The sequence below is a fragment of the Pleurodeles waltl genome, chromosome 2_2 (genome assembly GCF_031143425.1).
Source record: "Pleurodeles waltl isolate 20211129_DDA chromosome 2_2, aPleWal1.hap1.20221129, whole genome shotgun sequence".
Lineage (NCBI taxonomy): Eukaryota > Metazoa > Chordata > Amphibia > Caudata > Salamandridae > Pleurodeles > Pleurodeles waltl.
The window spans coordinates 1,027,773,126-1,027,797,304 of NC_090439.1; the positions used below are offsets into that span (position 1 = coordinate 1,027,773,126).

Consider the following 24,179-nt stretch of genomic DNA (forward strand, 5'->3'; position numbering starts at 1 on the left):
ATGTCAGTGGATCAAGCCATTAAAGATCTGATTTGGTCCTATCGTACTACACCACACGTGGCCACTGGCAAAAGTCCATTTGAACTTATGAGAGGTAGAATTGCAGCAACTGAACTTTGTCCTTTTTAGATGATTAAGTTGTTTCATGATGGGAGTAATTTGAAAGAAACCTGGTGAACTGCTAAAAACAATTAAAATTGTATGGGAAAGAAGAGGGTGAGTGAAATGAGAGATAGTAGTGGGAAATTGCATGTAGAAGATTGGGTGAGAGTGAAAAGTCTCATGTTAGTTAGGAAAGGTTTGCCTAAATTTAAGGATCCCCAACAAATTTATGACATTTGCAGGAATGCTGCAAAGCTTTCTGATGGTACTTGGTGGAATTTCACACGGTTAGCTCTGGATCCCAGAATGCAGACACAGAGGAAACTTGATCAACCCATTGAAGATAGCTCTGAGCTCAATCAACCCATAGCTCTGGATCCCAGAATGCAGACACAGCGAAACCTTAATCAACCTATTGGTGATAGCTCTAGAAAGCGCAATCAACCCAAGGATGATAACTCTACTAGTAAAGGAAAAGGTGATAAGAGAAGTCTGAGTTAGTTATAAAGCTACAAAATTTCAAGATTATGCCATGTATTGATACATTTGGAAAATTATGTATTTTCACTGTGTTATGTAGAAATGTTATGATATGTATTAAGTTTATTTAGTTTCTCTTTGTATTTTGCTCTTTTTTTTTTTTTTTTTGTTAATGTTAAGATTTAGTCTTAAGAGGGGAAGAAGTGTAATGACGTGGCTTGGAATGTTTTGCATGTCACATAAAACCTGGTGACATTGCATAGAAATGAGAGCTGCAGATGTTCGTTGGTGGGCTCCAGCTCAGGCTGTGTTTCTGCTCTGTGCCCCTTACTATTGTATTTTGTATCTTGTGCTTCAATCTAAATAAATCATTAATGAAAAGGAACTACGGAAGAGTTATTTCAGGACTTTTAAGTAATCACATATGTTTTAGAGCATCTGGGTCAACAACAGACTGCTCAAGCTGTCAAAGCATGGAGCATATACAATCCAGGTCAGAGTCAAGGCAATCTTATGAAATAGGTGTCTTTTTTCTCTAGACATTGAAACTTCAACAGATTTTTTGTTTATAAAATACTGCAGTTTGTACTGTTGTGCCTTTCCTCTAATTTCAACTTTTGTGCTTCATCTCCTCCAGTATGCTGAGCAATACTCCGCAGTGCACCTCTTGATCTATTCAGTTTGTGTGTGTTGGAATTCTCCCTTTGGTCAGCACAGCATCCCGTCTTCCAGAGCACCCACTGACGTTTTAGGGCAGTTATCGGAGTAAATAGAGGTGGGTTTCTCCCATTGAATACGCACTTGAAGAGTTCGGCAGCTACTTCAATACTCTTTGACAACAACTCTAACCAGAAGTGTTTTTTTTTTTTTGTAACTTACCTCATTACTCTTACATAACTGAAGCGTCACACGTAAGCATTAAAATGTCACACATAAAGACATCGAAACCTAGACATGTCACACTGAAGCAAGATGAAAAGAGCTATGTAACAGCAGTAAAGCTCTAATAGTTAAAAATATATTAAGTTAAAACCTCCGACCCTCTCAAATGAATTGACGTATCACGCTTCCAAAACCGCGTTACGCTTTCATTGTTTATCCCGTAAATTGATGCCATTAATTCCAAACAAAAGCTTGTGGTCAGCGGGCGCCCTGGGCGAGGAAACCTATTGTATCAATGCTGAGAGAGTATAGTAGCTTTGGATTGGATAAGGATCTCTCGTGATGGATTGGCTCGAAAAGCTCTTGTCAGTTGTTTATTGGCTCCAGGACCCCAGAGAGCGCACGTGCCCAGTTCCAGCACTCAGCTGCTGCCCGGCTCCGCCTTCAGTCAGCGGGTGGGCTTCAGTTACGCTGTCGAAAGTACCGACTCCTTACAATGTGAATGGCTGGATGACTTCCTCGGCTGGTCTGTCTCGATGAGTCGGCAGCAGCGGCAGAACCCGTCCTGAGGCTGACGAAGGATCTCGGAGACTTCCGAGGAGGGGATTGGTCCCGATGAGCAGACTGCCTCAGTTTGAAGACTCCGACTCCGGCTCCGCCCCGCGGCAGTTTATGTGGCGCGATGTGATGCCCGGAGCCACCCAGGCTGTACACTGGCAGTTTACGTCACTCCCTGCGACCAGTTTTCTGTCCCTCTCTGTTCCAGATCACCAGGATTCCCTCTGCTCGAGCCTAGGCCTACCAGTGTTCCCCCGTAGACAAGTGCAGGGCTGAGTTCAGCCTCCACCGCTCTCGCTAGGACGGCGCCCCTTCTGCTTCAGAGGCCGGCCCAGCGCCGACGTCGGGATCACAACCAGTGGGGTGAGTGGGGCTGACTTACTGAAAGGGATTGGGGCTGTGCTGCCCCTGGAATCTTCATTCCACTCCTCAGGTGCTTTCCGTCTGCAGGAGATTGGACTCCAGGCATTTTCTGTGGTGGGTCTGTCATCAGGCTCTGCACCCGTTGCTTCATGAAAGTAGTGCTTGGTTGTTCTCTTTGCTCTGCAAAAGGGTTGGGCCCCATTCTGGCCCTCTATGTCCACCACTCCGTGTAACTTAAGCCCTCCCACTGAGTTCTCTCCGTGGTCTCTGCATCCATGCCTGCCCAAGGCTGGGCTGCCTTTCTTGCTCTGTACACATTCCTACGTGGGATGGGTATTCTCTGTTCTTACTTCTGGCTTGGACTTGATTGTTCAACCTGCACTCTGTACAAACCCCCCTGCACGAAGCTGACACTCCTTGACCCTCGCGAACCGGGGCTGCTCAACCTTGAGTTCAGCATCCACCCACCGAGCAGCTGGGCTGCCCCACCTTGGACTGCACCCACCCTCTAAGAGAAGCGGTCACAGGCTGTCCCGTTGTGCTGGTCTGTCTGCTTTGTATGTCTTGGGGGGGGAAGGGGGGGTCTCATCAGCGGGTGCTTCTCCGTATTGATTGTAGCTGAGCTGATCCTGTCTGCAACACCCTTATGCTCCACACATTCCGCGTGACGAGGAGCTCCCTCCCCATTTTGTTCTCCCTTCTCTGGAGGCTCCCTGTGTTCTTAGTGGCTCTGCTGCTTAGCGTACCCTACTCTGTCACGTATGAATTTGCTGCTCCCACTCACTGCTGCTAACTGAGCTCCTCACACAACACTACCAGAAGCTGACCACTCGACTCCTAAGGATCTGCGATTACTCCTTTACTCGTCTGCCCTGTAGCATAATTCCCACATTGTACCAATGCTTGGGTTTTAGGAACGCACTGTAATTATTAGTTTTCCTGCATAAACTCTTTAAAATGTAGATTTTTTTTCTGGTGGCATCTCTAGCTATGGGTTCCAGACTCCATTAAGTTATATTGTGGAGTTAGGCGACGTCACCATAGAGAAACTGTTTTCTCTGAAATATGATTAAACACAGTTCAAGATACTGTGCATGTGTACACTCATGTGTGTGTGCTTATGTAGGTACATATATGTATTGTTTACGTTGTATTAGTACTGCCTCAATTGCTCTATTTGTCACTCTATACATGGCACCATGCTTTGATCAGATGCTTGACTACATCTTAAAGTAAAACAAAAAAAAGTGGATTTGTTTTCTTTCTTACAAACTACTGTATGTTAACGATCAGACATGGCAAAAACATACATACCTAATTACCTTTGAGCCGCGCAGTAGGTAATCATCCCTATGAGTTCCATGGGGCACTGTTAAGTCAGTATATTTCACAACGCCCATCCAGGTATAGATAAGAGCATTTACTGTGAATAAAATACCAGCACAACTGCTCGCATCAGGAGCAACTGACATCCTTGAATGTCTGGCGGCTCATCGTTAACCTTCGCGCACGCACCTTCTAACTTAACCTCATTACATTGGCTTCAAAGGTAAACACAACACATCTTCCCTCTTAATGCAATTCACAACTTAATATAGGTATAGATAATAATAAATAACTAAGTGGGAATATTGTAATCATGGCATAACATACAACAATATAAACTGTAAACAAAAAAAATATGTGTAAAGCACTACGATCTTGCAAGCATACAGATCATAAAATAAAAGGGTAAAACTTTGAAAAGTATATTGTAGTAATGACGCTGCACCAGGACACCTAATACATGTGAAGGGTTGTAGTTTTATTCCTCCACGGACAGGTGTGGTCATTCCATATGCCAGTCACAAACCAACTGATAAGGAACGACCAACGCTGTCACAAGAATACATTCCACATAGAAAGTTAACATGCTTACATCTTTTAAAGAAGTACCACAACTTAGCAATATAACATATCTATATATCAAGCAAAATAATCTTGCGGATACGCAGGTCGTTTGATTCCTCTTCCATATCTGCTCCTGACTGGAACATTCGGAGTTCTGCTTTCCTCCATCTCTTTGTGTACATTACTTTCTGCAATCTTCTCACTACTTGCACCATTTTCATTACTATCTTTACCATTTTCTCTTAACAACACCACTGAATCAGTTGACGCATCTTTATCCTCAAACATCCACAATCCTTACTGCTCATTTTCTCCTTCCTTTCCTTTTCTACATTTTGGTAGGTGACTCAGGTGCCAAACCTTGCCATCTTCTGATCTCACAGAAGTGTTAAAAATCTCTTGAACGTCTAAGGGCTTGGAATTTTTTTTATCACCCTTGCTTACCTTAAGTGGTAGTTTCATCCGGACCATATCACCTTCCTTTTATCTTGCACTCTCTAGCCGCCTTCCTGCAATCCTGATAACTTTTGTATTCTTTTTTAGATCCCAAATTATTTTCCTTTACTTCAGTAGGTGATCAATTCAATAATCTGGACTTCCCCAGCCAACCTTGATTATCCTTCCTGTGAGGAACCCTCCTCTTGATCGTGAACGGGCTGCACTATGTAACAATATGCATTGTGCGATACATCCAGATAGTTCTCCTTATGCATACTTTCCAGCTCAAATTCTTACTTCTTGCCATTTGTAAATATCCTTAACCACTCTTTTGAATCTCTCAACTTCTCCATTACCACTGGTATAGTATAGGGAAGTTAATTGGTGCATAATGCCATTCCGTGCAAAAAAATCCTTCATAATTCCACTCTTGAACTGCACTCCATTGTCTGACACAATATTTTTAGGGAGACCTTCCCTTTGAAAGTCACCATCAAGAATTGCTACTAGGTATCAGCATTGATATCACAAACTAAATCTACTTCATGCCATTTAAAAAAAATCGTCCATGGCTACTAAAACATAATAATTACTACCATCTTCTCACACTGGACCCATAATATCAACTTCTATGGTTTCCCATGGCATGTCAGGACAAGGCACAGAGTGTGGGCTCATTACTACTTGTGATTTATCAGCTACCTCACACATCACACTCTCTAATAATCCTCTCTGCCTCCACATCCATCCCTGGCCACCAAAAACTGCTCTTGATTTTCTTTTTACTCTTTAATATGCCCAGATGCCCTTTGTGGCTCAATTTAGTTATGGAACTTCTCAGTCCCTTGGGTGGTACTACCCTTAAACCTCACAAAATACTTCCATCCATTATTGTCAGTTCGTGACACATTTCCCAAAAGCTCTTACAATCTTGCTTCAGAAACCTTTTTGCTGGCCACCCATTCACCACAAAATCTTTTATGTCCTTCAATGTAGAATCCTCCTCATTCGCCTTTTCCCACTCTTCTCTGTCAATGGCCATCATATTCTCAACTGCTATCCGTGCCACATTCAGTTCATCATCACAACCATTGGAGGCTTCTTCTAATGCTAATGGAAGCCTGCTCAAGCAGCCAGCCACTCTATTCTTAATTCCAGGTACATAGAAAACCTTGAACAAAAAATCCATTAACCTCAGTGACATTCTCGCTATCCCGGGGGTGGTATTAAGTTAAACCCTCTGTGGTCAAGAGTTTTGTTAGAGGCTCGTGGTCACACCTTAACCTCGACTTTATAGCCCCAAATAACATTTCTAAAATGTCCCAAACCCCACACCATCGCTAGTGTGTCCTTCTCAGTGACCAAATATCTCTCTTCTGATGGTGTTAATACTCTTGAAGCGAAAGCTTTTGTATACTCGTTACCTTTGTTGTCTACCTGGCCGAGCACAGCAACTAGACCTTTGTTGCTAGCATCTGTGCTGAGTATGCTCTTAAGCTTAGGTTCGAAACCATGTATATTTTCCGCAGAACAAATGCTACTTTTTTATGAGTTCGAACTCTGACTCTAGCTCCTTAGACCAATTGAATCTTACTTTGTTTTTTAATAGTTGACGTAACAAATTTTGCTTAAAATTCGACCAACCCTAAGCAGGATCTTAATTCATCCTTATTGGTTGGACATGGAGCCTCCTTGATGGCGCATAACAGATTGTTTTTAGGCTTAATTCCATCCGTCGTGAGCTTCTATCCCAGGTAATTTAGACACTACCCAAAATGTACATTTAGAAAACTCAGCTGTTAACCAATGATCTTGTAAAATATGCAAAACCTCATTACTCTAGACTCATCCTGTTCTACCCTCTCTCCCATAATCAATATGTCATCTTTGAAATATATAACACCAGAAAAATTCTTGAATAGCTTGTGCATACGTTTTTGGAACACGGCTGCCGCCGAAGCATGTCCAAATGGCATACGCACAAAACGGTAACATCTAGATGGAGCCATAAATACTGTCAAGTTCTTACTATCTTCATGGAACCTGATTTGATGATACACCGATGATAGATCGATCTACGTAAACCAACTCATCCCTTTAGTGTGTGCAAGCATCTAATTTATTTTTGGTAAGGGAAACCTTTCTACTACTATATTCTCGTTGAGGTTCCTCAAATCCACACATAAACGAATCGTCCCATTAGTACACCTTGCAACAACAATAGGGGCAATCCACTCAGCAGCATCCAATTGCTTAATTATGTTTTCCTTAAGTAATTTTCAATTTCTTGGTCCACCTCTTTCCTCACTATTCAAGGTAGTTCTCTAAATTTGTGTGCTTTAGGGGCTGCTGTATGTTTTGAAATTATTTTGTGTACCAATTTTCCAAGTAAACACTTTTTGAAATTTGCTCTTAAATTCGTTCCTATCCCCATCACTTGAAACAAGAACCTGTTCCTCACTATTGGGATTTAATATAATACCTAAAGCTCTCTGGTCGATCCATCCCAAGACAGAAGGACCAAATTCTGCAGCATACAACTTGCTCATAGTTTTCTCCCTTTGAATTCAAACGATAATGTCCTATAACCTATCATAGGAATAATTTCTCCTGTAAAAGTCTCTGGTTTGATGTCTGATGGCGGTAGCTTTTTTTCCCCAATACTCTTGCAAATTTTTATTCCCCACACACTTTTATCTATTATTGTATATGGAGACCCAGAATCTGCAACAATGAGTAATTCGGCACCCCCACCCCCTAAAAAAAAAACTCTAAATGTAACTTTGCACATAGGTTTTCTTCTAGATTGTTAAGAAAGGAAGCTCACACCATCAATATCTTGGGCAATCTTTTCCTGTACATTAACTAGTCCAAGAATGTATTCATCCTCCAAACCAACATTTTCCTCTGAGGATTTGTCGGATTGAGATTCTGAATCAGAATCCTATCCCTCCTGAACTACTTTAACTTTCTTACTAAATTTACTTTTCCTTCATACGTTTCCGAAATCCCAGTAGTACCACTTTCCCCACATTTCTGATTGCGTGCAGAGCACTTCCTACTAAATGTGTCTTGCTACCACATCTATAACTTTTTTTTTTTTTGTTACTACTGTTTAATGGAAGTTTTTTCATGTCTTTTTCACTATGTGTTTCTTTTTTCTTCTTCTACTTTATTTTACAGACAACATCCTTCTTCTTCTCTCTGTTTAATTTCTGTTGCCTTGGCACACTTGTTGGCTAATTCAGCATTTTTCACTACAATGAACTTCTCCAAGCGCTGATTCTCCATAGATCCATAGTCTCTTGAATATGCTAATTGTTCACATGCATAATAATTTGTTTTCTTGCTAATTCGTCATGTAATGTGCAGAATCTACAAGTGAGTGCCACATTTTGTAAGGCTTAAATATAGTTTTCTATTGGTTCCTGTTTCATTAAAAAAAAAAAAAAAAAATGGTGTCTGTCGATAGCAATGCAAACTGAAGTTGAGTAAAATTTGTCCGGATCCTCTAGAGCGTATTCGACGACATTAGTCTCACTTGTACTATGTGTTTTTTATTTTTTCCACAGCATTTTATACTAAGAGACCTTGTGGTCCTAACGAATGTTAAAAAAAAGTCTTCTTTCCTGTGATAGTTCCTCATACCTTATGGTATCGATATAATTTAAAAAGTATTGTTTCCACTCACTCCATTTAGTTGGTAGTTTTCCTTTGCTCAATAAGAACAGTTGTGGTGGCGTCAAGGAGAATGTGTGGGACACATACATATTTGATGATAAAAAAAAAAAAGTATCTCGAATAAATAACAAGTATATTAGCAGTGCACAACTTTGCCAAAAAATAAATTGCCTGTAGGACCCGCCTCCTGCAAACTGCAGTTAAGGAGCCACTTTCTTAGTAGAACACCCCTTAAAATGTATGCATTTGTGTAAAGGAGAGAAACATATGTCAAGAAACATGTACAGTTATGAGTAAACAATGTTGTCTCTACAAGTAGATGGCAAAGGCACAATTATAAATTAATAATACAGTATTGAGAGTGTGACAAATACCAATAAATATATGTTGATTTCCAAGCAGGCTAAGTCAGAAATGGTGAAAGTTGTGCAGCTGAAGCGCGGAATATCTTTAACAAGATGGCTGCCGTTAAGTTAGTCGATGTGCTTTTTACGTCCGAAAGGGCTTGTTTTTCTGTGTCAAATAATCTTTAATAAGATTGCTGCTTTTGCGTTATTTGGCGTCCTTTCTACGCCCAGTAGAGCTTGTTTTTCTGTATTGCGCAAATGCACGAACTTATGAGTCGTTGTGCGAGAGCAGTCAAATTGCCAAAAAACTGTCTAAAATCCTCTACGCGGGTGTTGTGATGCTTCAGTCTCGTGTAGTACACACTACACCTGGTAAGTTCCCTGCACCACCTCCTTGTTCGTGGTGAATACAAATCACTGACACCTATCTTCCTTTGCGCGAACCCCTTCTTCTAATCCTTTGATTTTTTTCAAGGAGTCACTGCTAGTCTTAATGTTATTCACTATCTTGAATCTGCACGGGCAGATGAGGGTTTCTCCTGCATACGGGCTGTAGGCCGCTCGTCGCCAAAAGTTGTTGAGTCAGTACATTTCACTATGCACAGCCAGGTATAGATAAGAGGATTTATTGCGAATAAAGGACCGGCATGACGCTCGCAGCAGCCTCCAGGGAGCAACTGACAATCTGGAATGTCTAGTGGCTCACTGTTGACCATCGCGCACACACGTTCTAACTTAACCTTGTTTTTTCTGGATTCAAAGGGAAACCCAAGAGGCACCTCTTTGATTACATATGACAGAAACCACCCTGCTGGCAGCCTCATCTGGATCAAATATTCAGCAAGTGGTATTGGAGAGTTTATAGAGTTATCATAATACTCGTTCGGCTACCAGAGTTGCACCATTCTTATTTTTGCGGTGTAGGCGCTTGTCAAATAAGTTGTCCTTGAGTTGGGTACTTGAGCAGACGTGTGTGGAAGACAGAATTTCTTGAATAAAGGATGTGAGTCACCGAGTGAAGTATTCGCAAGGCAAGTAAGTTAAGTTGTACGACTGGTTGAGATAAGTAAATTAAATAGATTTTCAGGCTGGAAATTTGGTTAATATCATGAAGCCACCAGGACTGAGGAAAGCCTCCTCAAAGTGTTCCTATATTATATCATTCAGGTTTGTAGACACGAGATGGTGGTGCAACAGAAGTACAGATCAGGTTCAGAGTGGACATTTAAACAAATCAAGGTTGAGTACAGAAAACAATTCAGTCATGGACTTAGGACTTAGGAGAATGTTGGATGGTGGTCTGATCAGCACTGAGAGGAATTATGTTGATTTGTAAGTTCCTGTGAAAGTAATAAGCAGAAGAACTGAGGATGTCTGGTTGTCAACTGAGGGCACACAAGTTGCAATGGCTCAGATCACTGGAATTGGAGAAAATGATATGGGTAATCAGTCAATCGTATATGGCAGGTGCAAGTGAGAGACTTGTAAACTTAAATGTCTTGAAGATGTTGTTTTATCCTGGTTGGTTATTATCTTCGTGTTTTGGTGTTATAAATGGGGGATGTGCTAGAGGCTTGGGGTGTGTGACTATTGTAAGAGTTACCTTTTTATGTTAGGACTCTATTGTAAGAATGACATTTAGTGAATAGGCCATTTAACGTGTAGAACGTTGGCCTTTGTTCTGGTGGTATTGTTTGGTCTGGGTTCCATGCTCCATTCAGTTGAATGGTGGTGTTTGGAGCAGTTACCAAAGGCATTTTGTGCTGAAAATAAACAATTTAAGAAACTCTGCTTTGTAATTTGTATCTATATAGTGCTTACCGCTCATGACTAAGCATTCTATCTCTTTTTGGCAGGTAGCACACTACTCCAGAACCCAACAGGGCTTAGTGGTGGGTTAGTATGATGAAATATGAGTTAATTTGAGCGGTGGACATGCAAGCCTGTTAGTTGGATTAAATAGGATAATGGAGGGAAAGAGGGAAGAGTCTAGGAAGTGTTATTTGGGAGATCATAGTAGTAAGATGAGGTTTGAGGCGAGATAAAGGAAAGATGGAGGAGAGAAGAGTCTGTAGTAAGGGATAAGGGAAGTCATAGTAAGATGGCGGTTTTGATGAGTCAAAGGAGGGATACATGAGGGAAAAACTTATTAAGGGTTGTTTGGGAGATTATATTAGTAAAATGAGGTTTAGGGTAAACCAAGGATGATAGAGGGGGGGAAAGGTCTCTAGTAAGGGATTAGGGAAGTCACAGTAAAATGAGGTTTTGATGAGGCAAAGGATGGATACATGAGGGAAGAATTTAGAAAGGGTTGTTTGGGAGATCATAGTAAAATGAGGTTTGGGATAAGCCAAGGAGGGAAGAGTTTAGAAAGGGTTCTTTTAGAGATCGTTGTAGTAGAATGAGGTTTGGAATGAGTCGGAGAGTGGAGTTAGAGGATATATTGATAGGGTTATAAGATGAGACAGAGTAATAGTACATTTGAGAATATCAAAGATTTTCTTTCTTCTGTAGTAGGAGTAAAGGTATAAATATAGCAACACAACTACATAGAAAGTATATACATGTAATAGAAAGATAATATATCAAAATATTAAGTTGTATAAACTCAGACTTTCAAGTGTTGATGTACCTCAAACGAATTTTTTGTGCATTTCTATAACTTTTTATTATCTTTTTTTAAATGTATGTTTTCCTCCATTCAATAGTGAAGCACTTCTAGATAAACTAGTTATTATCCTCTTAGCTACTGGGCCTCCGCCCCCCCCCTCCCCATGCTGAGCCCTTTTTTGGCTATTTGGGGTAGTTCGCGCTTAGGCCTTCATAACTTTTTGTCCACATAAGCTATCCACGCCAAATTTGCGTCCTTTTTTTCTAACATCCTAGGGATTCTAATGGTACCCAGAGTTTGTGGTTTCCCCTGGAGGAGACCAAGAAATTAGCCAAAATACAGTGAAAAATTCGTTTTTTCCAAAAAAAAATGGGGTAAAAAGGGCTGCCGAAGAAGGCTTGTGTTTTTTTTCCCCTGAAAATGCCATCACAAAGGGTTTCTGGTGCTGAAATCACCATCATCCCACCTTTCAGGAACGGGCAGACTTGGATCAGAAAACCACATTTTTCAACAGAAATTTGGCATTTTACTGGGACATACCCCATTTTTAATATTTTTGGTGCTTTCAGCCTCCTTCCAGTTAGTGACAGGAATGGGTGTGAAACCAATGCTGGATCCCGGAAAGCTAAACATTTCTGAAAACTAGACAAAATTCTGAATTCAGCAAGGGGTCATTTGTGTAGATCCTACAAGGTTTTCCTACAGAAAATAAAAGCTGAAATAAAAAAAATATTGAAATTGAGCTGAAAACAAGAGCCATTTTTCTTTGTTTTACTCTATAACTTTTTCCTGCGATGTCAGATTTTTGAAAGCAATATACCGTTATGTCTGCTGGACTCTTGTGGTTGCGGGGACATAAAGGGCTTGTAGGTTCATCAAGAACCCTAGGTACCCAGAGCCAATAAATGAGCTGCACCCTGCAGTTGGTTTTCATTCTATACTGGGTATACAACAATTCATTTGCTGAAATATGAAGAGTGAAAAATAGGTATCAAGAAAACCTTTGCATTTCCAAAATGGGCTCAAGATAAGGTTTTGAGGAGCAGTGGTTATTTGCACATCTCTGAATTCCGGGGTGCCCATACTAGCATGTGAATTGCAGGGCATTTCTCAAATAGACGTCTTTTTTTTTTTACACACCCTCTTATATTTGGAAGGAAACACTTTAGAGAAAGATAAGGGGCAATAACACTTGTTTTGCTATTCTATGTTCCCCCAAGTCTCCCGATAAAAATGATATCTCACTTGTGTGGGTAGGCCTACCGCCAGCGACAGGAAATGCCCCAAAACACAACGTGGACACATCCCATTTTTTGACAGAAAACAGAGGTGTTTTTTGCAAAGTGCCTACCTTTAGTTTTGGCCTCTAGCTCAGCCGGCACATAGGGAAACCTACCAAACCTGTGCATTTTTAAAAACTAGAGACCTAGGGGAATCCAAGATGTGGTGACTTGTGGGGCTCTGACCAGGTTCTGTTACCCAGAATCCTTTGGAAACCTCAAAATGTGGCCAAAAAAAACCACGTTTTCCTCACATTTCAGTGACAGAAAGTTCTGGAATCTGAGAGGAGCCACAAATGTCCTTCCACCCAGTGTTCCCCCAAGTCTCCCAATAAAAATGATACCTCACTTGTGTGGGTAGGCCTAGCGCCTGCGACAGGAAATGCCCCAAAACACAACGTGGACACATCACATTTTTTCATAGAAAACAGTGCCTACCTGTAGATTTTGGCCTCTAGCTCAGCCGGCACCTGGGGAAACCTAGCAAACCAGCACATTTTTGAAAACTAGAAACCCAGGGGAATCCAAGATGGGGTGACTTGTGGGGCTCTGACCAGGTTCTGTTACCCAGAATCCTTTGCAATTATCAAAATTTGGCCCAAAAAAACCTTTTTCCTTTCATTTCGGTGACAGAAAGTTCTGGAATCTGAGAGGAGCCACAAATTTCTATCCACCCAGCATTCCCCCAAGTCTCCCGATAAAAATGGTACCTCACTTGTGTGGGTAGGCCTGGTGCCCGCGACAGGAATAGATCACACAACGGTCAATGTTGGTCCTTACCTGAGGCAGCTGTTGACCCTGGGGTGATCCATTCCTAACGCAGGCACTAGGTGTAGGCACTCAAGTGGGGTAGTGTTTTTATCAGGACATGCGAGGAATCACTGGGTGGTAGGAATTTTGTGGATCCCAGCATATTTCTGTAGTTTGTGTGACAGAAATGCGAGAAAAATAGAGTTTTTATTCAACATTTCAGCTTTGCAGGGTATTCTGGGTAAGAAAACTTTGGGGAATCCACACAAGTCACACCTCTGTGGACTCCCCGAATGTCTATTTTCCAGAAATGTTTGGGTTTAGTGTGTTTCTCTATATGACCGCCGAACCCAGGACCAAAAACACAGGTGCCTGCCTAACAAAACCAGTTTGTTTTGCGATAGATAATTTTGATGTCCCCACAATACGATTTGGGCGGTGGAATTTGGGGCTGAACTAAATTGGGGAGCTCCCAAGAGAGCACTCTCTCTCTCTGCTCCCCGCCGCATTCACCTTCTCTCTGGGTTGGGCTAACCCACTATTACCCAGTTGCACAGACTGCTTGCGAAGGGACAGCAGGACTGTCCTCATCACCTCCCTCATAATGTACTGGAAGAGGAGTTATCGAATGGGACTCCTCCGACTGAAAAATCACTCCCAGGGTCTGCGCCATTGTCCTATCCCTCAGATGCTGTCTCAATATCTGATGTCTCAGTCTCTGATCCTACGTCAGAGCTGTCCTCTATAACCCGAGTGCCGGCAGCAGTCATCCATCAAGATGCCATCTCTGCTATTGGCTAAACTGTTGCTCTAAAACACTAGCCTACGTAGACAGTCACAAAATCGATGGTGTGTGTGAGATACGTGCAACAGTAGAGGCCACCTTTCCTGCGCTTCTTTCCTCAATCAGCACGTTCTTTCAAGACACTCAAAAAACACCTTGTCACATACCTTTCGTCACAGTCTTTAGCACCTCCTGCGCCCCAGTCCAACAATCATTATTGGTGCTCCCACTCCCTCCTCCTCCTCGGATTCCCTCATTACCACCCAGCAAAAGTGCCCTTCATCTCTCCATAGCTGCCCTGCACGTACATTTCATTTGTATTATAGGGCAGGTAATGGCTGACTTTACTAATGTACTCAGCTATTGACATAAATCACAGGAAGACAAGTGTTCTCAGGAGTAAGACACTCAAATTCTTTCTGACAAATCACACCTTGTTGTAACGCCAAATTGCTTCTCTCATCATATTTTTGATCTGTAACTCTGGATTTAAGACTACCCTCTTGTAGAAATCTTTACATTGTAATAACCTCATCGTCTTATCCATATACTGTACTGTGTCAAAAACAGTAATTCCACCTCCTTTGTCACAGGGTTTAATCGTGATCTGTTTGTTATCTTGCAGACGTCTTAAATGCCAAATTCTTATCCTTGGTCAGATTAAATTGAGGTTTAGGGACATATCTCAACACATTGGTCACTTTTTTGAAAGACTGCTTTTTCAAATATCGCAACCTCTGTCTGGTCCTAAACACTCAATGTCTGGGACAAATGAGGAGACCGGTCTCAAGCCGGATCTGTTTAATTCTATCGACAAAGAAGATGCCTCAAAGTATTTCTTGAGATGAATCCTCCTAAAGAAAGCATATAGGTCTCTAAAAAGTTCAAATTTATTTATACGAGTGCTTGGAACAAAAGACAGTCCTTTTGATAATACCCTTTCCGAGTTGATATCCAAACTCGTTGTACTTAGATTGAAAATCAGAATATTATCTAATCCCGCCGATAGTGATTGCGTCTGGTTTGTAAGAAATGAGGAGAATGTTCAGAATTTGCAAATCTTTTCCATCGATTGTAACAAATAGTGACCTGTAATTGTTCCACCTCTTGCCTAACAAAACGGGTATTATTATAGTCTTGGTCTGCCTGATACCGTCTGTTACCATAGGTATCAAAATTATGTGAACTGCCCTCTCCTTCAGAATCTGATGTATCTGAAAAAGTCACTATTTTTATTAATGTCCAATCCTTTTTCTTTTGAAGAGTCTGAGTAGACTGTTTATAGTAGCTGCTGCACCCTCCACTTCGAGGAACTAAGAAGACAGTAGGCCAGTAACTCATTTTGCCTGGGATACTCACTTGGTATCCAAAGTCAGAAGAGGAAACCACTTAGTCACCCGTATTAGCAGTTTACATCTATTACTGCATGACATGTTCATGGTAAGTTCAGAGGTTTTCTATAGTGGATTATCCTCTGGTGCAAAACAACAAGCTTTCCAAATGTGTAGTTTCACTTTGTGCCATACATTCAAAATATGTAAGTAATGTTTGTCAGCTGATTAAGTCTCCAAGTTGGTCAGGTGAACACACAGATTTTCAAGGTGGCATTCCTGTGGTTTCTTGTCCACAGTCTAATCTGTGTGACTCTGAAGTTTGAGGACTGTTGTCAGAGGGTCCAATATGTCCTTTGGGCATGAGCTGGCAGACATTAGTAGCCAATATGCATCAAGCTGCTCCTTGCAGTGAGCAGCATCCTGGAGCCATTTGTCCATACCGGGTGCCTGTCACTCACCCCAATGCATTGCCACTGTTGCTTGGCCAGCTGCAGCATCATTGATGTCAGTTGGCGCATCTCAGGGGGTACATCTTTAACATAACCCAGCAACGCAACACAGAGTTTGGACTCTGGGGCATGGCCTGGGATACATGAAATGTCATCAGACGTCAGGCCAGAAGTTTGTGACATTGGGGCAGTTCCATGCTAAGTGCAAGAAGTCAGTGCTTGGTGCAGCACACAAAGCTCGCATCACCCAAAAATCCTATCCTAAACATCAGCGCCGATGTGTGATAAGGTCAGTGTAAGTATTTGAAATGTATTAAAATTAGCCTGTAATTAGGGGAGAGGGCCTTTGGCTGAGAGCAACAGTATGCCACTTGCACGCCACTAATTTATAATTTGGATCGGTAGCCCGGGCTTGTTGACCTGCGGAGCTGCGTGGTTGCCAGCATACCTGTGTAAAGGCACGATTATTCTATGGGTGTACAGAGTTAGTATCGCTTCCAATGCAGGGAATGTCTGAAGTGCTGCAGAGAAGTTGTTGTGGAGGGCACTTAGAGACATTCGGAGCTGATAGTATGTCATGGTGTCCAGAGTGGAGCTGATAGTATGTCATGGTGGCCAGAGTGGAGATGGCAGAATCCTGAAATACCTGCTTGGGGCCTGACAAAAATACCACAGATATACTGCACCAAAGGATTTCAACTTCATAGGGTGAAGCCGTGTGTGGGTTTCGCCATCCACTGTCAAGGGCAGCAAAGGGTTGCGAGCAATCAGGACCGACGTGACAATCGGATGATTAGGTTGTGCGCTCCTCCGCAACTCATTCATCCCTGTGCAGGCCACTGTATCTATCTGGTTGCATGCTCGTCTGGGGGGGGGGGGGGGGGCGCACACAGCTGTATGCCTGGTCATGCTCCGGCGCAGTGTGTGGCTGGAACTCTGTGGGGTGCAGCCAGTAATGTGCAAAATGCTCCTGGGCACTAAAGCAATACAGTTTTATATCTAGAGCTCCCAGCCCACCTGCTGAAAGGGAAGCATTAATATCTCCTTTGCCACAGTTGGTTGTTTGCCTGCCCACACCAGCAATGCAAGGTGGGACCAGAGTTTCTTACAAAAAACACTGGTAGGGGGATTGGTAAGTTAATAAACAAATATAGGAAATTTGGAAGTACCACCATTTTTGTCACGGCTAGTATCCCAGTGAGGGACCGCTGTAGTTTCGACCATGCAATAAACTAGTCCTTAAGCCAAGCCAGTAGTCTACCGTAATTCTTTCTACCAAGATAGGCGAGATCCTAGTAAGCAAAACCCCCAGGTACTTGACTAGGGCAAGGGCCCACGTTATTGGGAAGTGAAAAGTCTGGGTTGCCTCCGGAAGAGGAAATGGGGTTGATTTTGCCCAACTGATTGTGATACCCGTCATTCCCCCAAAACAAATAAATTCCCAGGGGAGTGTTTCTAGATTGGCTGGAGCCCGTTGAACAGGTAAGGTAATATCATCTGTGTACATAGAAACTAGGATCTTTCTGAGTCAGAACACAAGCATGCAGAAGCTGGCAGAAGAGACTGCATTGGTCTGTTGATTCATGGTCAGTTGAGTGTCTGCGATAATCCTGAGGTTGCATGCGTGGTTGGTGGACATGGGTGGGGGACCTAGGGCGGTGGGCCACCCCGCGTCATTTCAGAGGGAGGGCCTGTGGCCCGAAGATGGGGATCTCTGTTTTTTCCTAGTTTAGCTTAAGACAGTTGGTCCTCATCCAGGAAGCAATGTCGGTCATAGTGTTTTGAAAGTTGGATCGTGCTGTACCGTCTGAGAGGGAGAGGACGAGCTGGGTGTGATGTCTGCCAGTGGAGTCATGTAGATATTGAAGAGGGTAGGTGTTAGAAATTCGGTTTCTGGTTGGCTAGGGTATGCACCTAAGCAAGGCATCACACAGGTTACAAGTACTCTGCAAAAGTCGCAGTAGTCAGATAAACATAGAGGTTATTGGTATTCTGCAACACAAGCAGTAGTTGGGTTGTCATTACTACCAAAAATGCACATGTCAGAATGAACATACTATCATGAATGCCTAGATTTTATTATGAATGCACACAAAGCGAAATATTACCCAAATGGTGAGTCAACACTATCCCCAGTACATATGCTGAGAACACTTCTATATGGCATAATACACACATTGTCATGAGACGTTCCCTAAATGGCAAGTCTTCACCGTCCCCAGCACATACCTGGAAGAGACAGGTTACCCTAATAAGGCAGGAACACCACCTGCTGTGGCCCTGTTCCTGAAATGTGGCAGTTGGGGCGCAAGAGGAAAACTGGAAAAAGACTGTCACGCCCTCGAAGCAGTAACAAGATTGGGGACCACTATAATGGGTTGCCAGCCCGTCCTGCGATCTGCAGGCACAATGCCACTCCTCAGGGAAAAGAGAGTGTGGGGTGGGGGGGCACACAGGGCCTCCAGTACTACAAGGGATTGTCCCTGAAGTCCTCACGAGTGAAGAGATAATTTTGGTGGCATCCGCTCGAGCCGTACACCTCCATGACAATGCGTCCCGAGATCTCCAAGACTCTGAATGCATGGCCCAGCACTTCTGTCAGCCCTGGCAGAAGCTTGGGTTGGTAGGGTGGCTGCCCGCTTCCACACTGGGCAGCCACACACTTCTGTAGCTTCTCCAGCTGCTCACACTTTGGGGGAGGGGAGGAACTCCCAGGTCACTCCACTCTGTTTCCCAGGGCCGCTGCCTTCTTCGAATCAGCAACCCTCAGGTCTGCGGCAGCAGCTTTTCCCTTGGTTGCATTTTCTTGTTTCGCCCGGGTCGCAGCTGTGATTTCCCCAAAGGAAGTGCTGGTGAGTGCCCGACGAAGTGCGCTCATCCGCTCAGTCACAGAAGTTCCTCAAGACCTTTCTTTCGACAGGGTAGGGAGGGGCCTCACACGCAGAGACACAGGAGCGCCTCCTGGCACCCGAGGAGAAGAAAGAAAAAAGGCACTCCCACAGAAGCAAAGTCGAGCCCTCTTCACGCGCTGATGCTGCAAGAAAGCGCTTTTCACATGCTGTTCAAGATAAAGCAAGGATTGCTCTGAGCTGGCAGTACAGCAGTCTTCACACGCTGAAGGTGCAAAGACTAAGCACTCTCCCTGGGCTAGAACTGTTGGCAAGAGGAAGTCAGGGGGAGGTGGCACACCACCCAGCCCCTGGTGACCGCAAAGGGGGCACAGGGCTGCGGGGCCCAGCAAGCAGGCCAGCACAAGGGCTCACAGGCAGATCCTCAGTGACCCTTCAGGTCACAGGTCAGCACAACAGCAGAGCAGTCCCAAGGCGGTTCCTGGTGAGTCCTTCCTGCAGCATCCAGTGTCCAGTACAGAAGTCTAATAATGTCTAAAAATGTGGGGGGAAACCCCCCTGTACTTGTACTTATTTTGCACAGCCACCACAAAAGGGGGATACGTAGTTCCAACCAGTTCCAGGAGTGTTCCCTTTCTCTGCCAGCACTGACTTCAGGATCAGTGGTGGTGGTAAATGAGCCTTTTGTGTGAGGACAGGGCACAGCCTTTACAATTGGAGGTGAGCCCTGCCTCTCCTTCTCCCAACCCAGGAAGACCATTCAGTATGCAGATGCATATCTGTGACACCTCCACATTCCATGTGTACAGGCTGTCTGAAAGGTATGCACAAAGCCTAGCTGTCACTCTGCCCCAGACGTGGTTTGGAGTCAAGCTCAAAACACCAGAGTCATGAGTGCAGAGAAATACCCAAAAGTGGCATTTCCATAATGGTATTAAAAAAATCCACCTACACCAGGAAGCAGCATTTCCCACTGACATTACAACCATACCAAACATGCCTACGCCAACCCTCATAGATCAGAAGATACTACTTGGACATATGTTATGGCATTTCCAGTGCAATCCCATGAGAGAGACAGCACTCACAGTAGTGCAAAACTAGATGGGCTGTTTGTCACTACTAGGACATGTAGTTCATAAAGACATATGTCCTACCTTTTACATACACAGCACCCTGCCATTAGAGCTAGCTAGGGCCTACATTAGGGGTGACTTATGTGTAGTAAAAGAGGGGTTCCAGGCCTGGCAAGTAAATTTAGATGCCAGGTTCGTGTGGCAGTAGACTGAGCATGCATGCTCTGTGGTAGCAGGCCTAAGACAGGTTTGAAAGGCTACTTCTGTTGGTGGCGTAAGCTGCACTGCAGGCCCACCAGTAGTATTTAATTTATAGGCCCTTGGTATAGGGATAACACTATGCAAGGGACCTACAGATAAATTAAATGTACCAATCAGGTGTAAGCCATTTATACCAAGTTTAGAAGGGAGAGTACATGCAACTTAGCGCTGATCAGCAGTACCCACAGTCCTAATGTCAACAAAAAGGGTCAGAAAAAAACAGGAGGAAGAAGGCAAAACGTTGGGGGATGACCCTGTAAATAGGGCCAGGTCCAACAGAAGGGCTGAGGGAGGAGCCCTGAGGGATGCCACAGATGATGTCTTTGGGTGCGGAGACGTAGTGAGGGAGGAGGATCCTTTGAGTTCGGAAGGAGGCAATCCAGTTGAGTGTGTTGTTTTGAATTCCCGTGCTGTGGAGTCTGGAGAGGAGACTGTGGTGTGAGATGGTGTTGAAGGCTGCCAATAAGTCGAGGAGAATATGGGGCACTCTGGCCCCTTGGTTGAGGTTCCTGATGTTGTCGGTAGCTGTGGTCAGTGCGGTTTCGGTACTGTGATTCAGCCAGAATCCGAATTACCCTGGGTCAAGCAGGTTTTTGTGTTTGAGGGAGTCTGTGAGCTAGTGGTTGATGGCCTTTTCCAAGAAGCGGAAGGAGCTCGATGGAGCGGTAGGTTTTTAGCTCACTGGGGTCAGCTGTGTGTTTTTTGTTTTTTTAGGAGGAGTTTGACCTTGGCGTGCTTCTAGGAGGCTGGGATGATGGCTGAGGAGATGGAAGTGTTGAGGAGTTCTGTGAGTGCGGCTCCAATAGTTTCTCCTCCTAAGTTGTAGATATGGTGTGGGCAGGGGTCTACGGGGGATCTGGAGTGGATGGAGGCCATGATGGAGAGGGTGTCTTTGGTAGAAAACTGCTTCCATTCTGAGGTGCTGTAGAGGGGAGGGAGATGGCGTGGAGTGCGGGGTTGGTTGAGGTCAGTGGATTGGAGTTTGAAGTTTCTGTAGATGTCTGTGATCTTGAGGTGGAAGTGATCCATGTTTTCTGTGGCGGAGGGGCAGGGGAATTCTCTGGCGATGCTGAAGAGTCCTCTGACGTGGTTGGTGCTTGCCTCAATACAGGCGTTGAGTGCTCTTTCTTGGTGTCTCTGAGTTGGTGGTGGTATCTTTTGAGAGTGGTTCTGAAGGCGTTGAGGTTGGCAGTGGTCTTGGTGGTACATAATTTTATTCTTGCAGTCCAGTATAGAGTTGACAAGGGCTTTTGGTTGAAGAGCTAAATACATCAGTGCTTCAGTTCTTTACCTCTGCATCCCGCCCTGGATCATAAAGTTGAGTTGATCATTGCTCATTATCAGGGCCTGCTATCTGCAGACTGATGATGATAATATAAAATAAACACAGCTTTCTCTTAACTATGAAAGCATACTGCTAGATCTATTTATTGGCCTGGGGCTTATTTAAAAAATTAACTCAAGACTGCAAGCTACTCTGACGGTGTCTGCGAGCTACTGGTAGTTTGCAGTAGATTGGTTGGAAGCACCTATTCTACAGTAACTGCCGAAAGAAAAAAATCATCTGAGCTGGACTGATTAATTCTTAAAATTTTGGCATAACCATTATCACCCCTGTCTTGTTTTCCAGCTGGCTTAGGCTCCCTGGCCCAGGCAGTAGAGAACCCTTACACTGGCTCTGTCTGCCTCCCAGGCAACCAGGTCCAAGAGACGAACGGCTCCATCGCTATTTGTCAGCAGCAAACTACATCACTTTCGTCGACTGCCTGCAACACTAATCTGCAGCTCTGTGTATCTTCTAACTGTCCATATTCAACAGCAACTTCTTCAGCTCCTTGTGGTAGGTGCAGCAGCAGTCTCGTTGGATTGAAAAGAGTTAATGGCAGCATTCACACATATCTGGGACTGGATCTGAGCTGTGCAGATGAGGACTGAGACTGAGTACCGTCTTCAGACTTAATTAGTTTTTTGGGCTCTAGGAAGATGCATACGTGAGGGTCTGCAGGTGGTTTTCTCCTTAGTATTTGCTAGTTGGAGTGTGATGTCCTCTCATTTCAGACAACGCACAGGAAATCTTACGTTTTACCACAAGTGACCCTGGTAAGTTATGCGCAGCATAGATGTGTGTAACCTCACAGGTTCAGATCCTTGAAATGCATTTTCAGGCTCTCACCTTTCTGATGGTATTTAAATCCGGTGGTTATTCTAGGGTCCATTGTTCAGTTCACAGACAGTGCATTTTGTTGAATGCTATACATATGATCTGGTATTGCCAGTGACTTTCTGATGCTTTTTTACTTGCGTCATTGAGAAATTTGAAATTCCTTCATTGAATGGATCTGCTATGGTAACTAACATGGGAAAAGAGAGATTGATAATGTGTGCAATGGGAGGAAGTACATATTTAGTCTTGTGAAAGAGACAAGATATTCCTAAATTGCCAGTGTGCTACAGAGCAATAATCCAAAATAGATCCTAAATGCGACTGTAAGTTTTTAAAATTCCCTCTCTTAACAAATTGTCAACAGCAGAGTATGACTATTGAAATGTAACTAACAGGATTTTTTTCCATCTAGGCTGCCAACACAAAAGCTGCATCAAAACTTCCCTGACAGACTACGGCACCATACACCAAGGCATCAGACTTTTGTTTTCAGATAAATCTTACTTGGCTTGTTGTCTCCCAGGCTAGGAGTCAACTTTCAGGTATGTCTTAGTTTTTAAGCTCTTTTGAGGTCTCACCTAGACATTGCATACATTGTCTTTTCGAGACATTGTTTTCTGTTGGTGGGCTTCGAGTCTGCCCTTTAGTAGTCTTCAATGTCACTCTTATTAGCCCGCTTCTTATTGGTCAGCTGCCATAGGCTTCCTTTCAGTTTGTGTTTGTCCTGCCCCTGGTGCATAGATGCATAATATGTGGTTTTCCACTGCTCATTTTTGTAGGCACTACTTATTATGGTCTGACTTGACAGCGCAGCTGCCGCCATACAATTATGTAAGCATAACTACCGAGGGGCCTTGCCCTGTCCACGTGTTGTGAGCCAGGAGTGCATGTTTCCACAAGAAAAGTGCTCCACACCGCTGCAATGATTTTGTTAATTTATCCAGCTGCCTGAGCTTGACCTTTGAGCTGCATACACATGACATTCTAATGCTATTAAAGTGTCTTGAATAACTAGATAATTTGTGACGTTTGTCTTTTTCTGGCACCAACATAGATGGGAGGAAGGCAGTCATTAACCTACATGAATGTTTAGCTCTGGTGTCACAGTTTAACTGTCACTTGATCATTTAAACTACCCCAATATTATTCTACAGATCTTTGCTTCCTCACACATACATATCCATCTGTGTACTGTTTACTGGTAATCCTTCACATTACCATGCAACCTTCCTTTAATGCCACACCTATTAACATGTTTCTTTGTTTAAGCTGTCTACCGGAATGCATCTTTTTTCATCTTACTCCTTGTTCCTCCATCACTCCTTGTACCCATCATTCCTTCCCTTTTGTCGATGCATGCCCCAAACTTCCTCCCTCCCCATTGTTGTCGCTTGACCTTGCCCCTCTCCCTCCTTTTGTTGTTGCTTATTCCTCATGCCCATCATTTGTTGTTGCTTGTCCCCAACTACCTGCTGTAACGGTACAACACTGACCGTGTCATAGCATTTTCTTTTTTCCTGCCACACACTTAAACTGTTCAGCCATGCTGAATAGAAGTTGCTTTCCTGTACGACATGGCTAAAACAGACCTCACATAAGCAAGACCTATTGGCTTTACCAATGCTTTTTTTTTTTTTTTTTAAACAGTGATTTAAATCCCTTGGAAACCTTGAAGTGAACCAGCAGTAATGCAGCTTTGTAGAGTTTTTGCAGAAAAACCTGTTCATATTCCTTTGAACGGTGACACGTGCTTTACCACCACACACTCTGTGTAGACTACCAAGTGATGGTTCAGTAACACACATAATGGCTACAAATATTAAAACTCGGCCTGTATTTTATAATGTTTAAAGCTACCACCAGTAGGATAATCAGTAATG

The 24,179-nt window shown here is 43.5% G+C and overlaps 1 protein-coding gene across 4 annotated transcripts in view; it reads left to right on the forward strand.

Moving 5' to 3' along the window:
- The first annotated feature begins 1,849 nt into the window (after positions 1–1,849).
- The window catches only part of PHF20L1 (PHD finger protein 20 like 1), a 764,530-nt gene continuing 742,200 nt past the window's right edge, over positions 1,850–24,179 (forward strand). For 2 of the 4 annotated variants that reach the window (XM_069220776.1, XM_069220778.1), the window contains exons 1-3: positions 1,850–2,385; positions 21,766–21,975; positions 22,712–22,841. The gene's annotated coding sequence lies outside the window, so the exon portion shown is untranslated. The remainder of the gene's footprint in view (positions 2,386–21,765; positions 21,976–22,711; positions 22,842–24,179) is intronic. The other 2 variants (XM_069220775.1, XM_069220777.1) reach the window with 1 other exon arrangement.